Source organism: Acyrthosiphon pisum, chromosome A1 (genome assembly GCF_005508785.2).
Source record: "Acyrthosiphon pisum isolate AL4f chromosome A1, pea_aphid_22Mar2018_4r6ur, whole genome shotgun sequence".
Classification (NCBI taxonomy): domain Eukaryota; kingdom Metazoa; phylum Arthropoda; class Insecta; order Hemiptera; family Aphididae; genus Acyrthosiphon; species Acyrthosiphon pisum.
In genome coordinates this window covers 112,666,282-112,667,670 of record NC_042494.1, presented here as the reverse complement: position 1 = coordinate 112,667,670, position 1,389 = coordinate 112,666,282, and positions in this window count along the sequence as shown.

Genomic DNA, 1,389 nt, shown 5'->3' with positions numbered 1-1,389 from the left:
CACCTTAAAAACCTCAAAATTATTGCAAACAACAGTATGCAAATTATGAAAATCTTATCTCACCAATCTTGGGGCTCAGAAAAAAATAGCCTCATAACTATATACAAAGCAACTATACTGGCAAAATTGGAATACAGTGCAGTCATTTATAATACAGCTAAAAGCAAAATTCTTGATATACTTAATCCTATATACAATCAAGGTATTAGATTAGCCACAGGCGCCTCCCGCACAAGTCCAACAGCAAGTATTATGTGCAACGCTGGAGAACTTCCACTTGAATTCAGAAGGATCAAAGAGACACTAAAATTCGTAACTAAATTATATAATAACGAAACTCAAACTCCAATCAGAAGGCTCCTGAATACATACAATAGCCCAAACACACCTCGCACTATCGATGAAATGTATAAAACCTTATCAGATCTAATGAAGTTTAACCCACTCACTTTTAGCAAAATTATCTTACCATCATCCCCCATGGATGTGGAATATCAAACTCAATACCCAACTACTTGAATCCAACAAAAAAATGTTCCCAACCTCAATTATAAGAAACAGCTACTCAGAAATTATCGAAGAAAAATACCCTCACCACATAAAAATCTTTACAGACGCCTCAAAATCATCCCATGGAACTGGATTCGCCTTTGTAGACAACAACAAAACCTATATGTTTAAGCCACCTCCTGAAACCAGCATTTTCTCCGCTGAAAGCCAAGCCATCCATAAAACAATTACACACGCGACGACTTTAGTGTCCAATGAAATACTTATAGTGAGTGACTCTGTTAGTGCACTCCTTTCTCTCGAAAATCCTTACCACAAAATGAAATTATTCAAGCCATCCAAGAAAAATTATCACTTTCAAGCAAAAAATTCGATTTCTTATGGGTTCCCTCACATACTGGCATAATCGGCAACGAACTAGCAGATAAGGCAGCCAATGAAGCAATAACATCACCCAGCTCGGTAACAATAAACAAAATAACATATCAATACGCACTCATAAAAATTAACAATGTAACTAAAAGTCACTGGCAAAAAACGTGGGAGGAGACTCCAAATACAAACAAACTTAGAGAAATTAAATTATCAATCGACCCATGGAAAACCCCGTCACCATCATCCAGACACGAAGAAGTAGTCATCACAAGGTCTCGGATTGGACACTCCCGTCTAACACACCTGCACCTTATAACCAAAGTAGACCGTCCGACCTGCGAACTCTGTGATAAAGAACTCACGATAAAACACGTCATACTCGAATGCCCCAAGTTCAACAGCTCCAGACAAATTCTCGGAAACCCACAAACGATGCAACAAGCACTTGGCGAAGAGAACTCCAAAAAATACCACTTTTTCACTAACATAGGATTAGCAAAATGA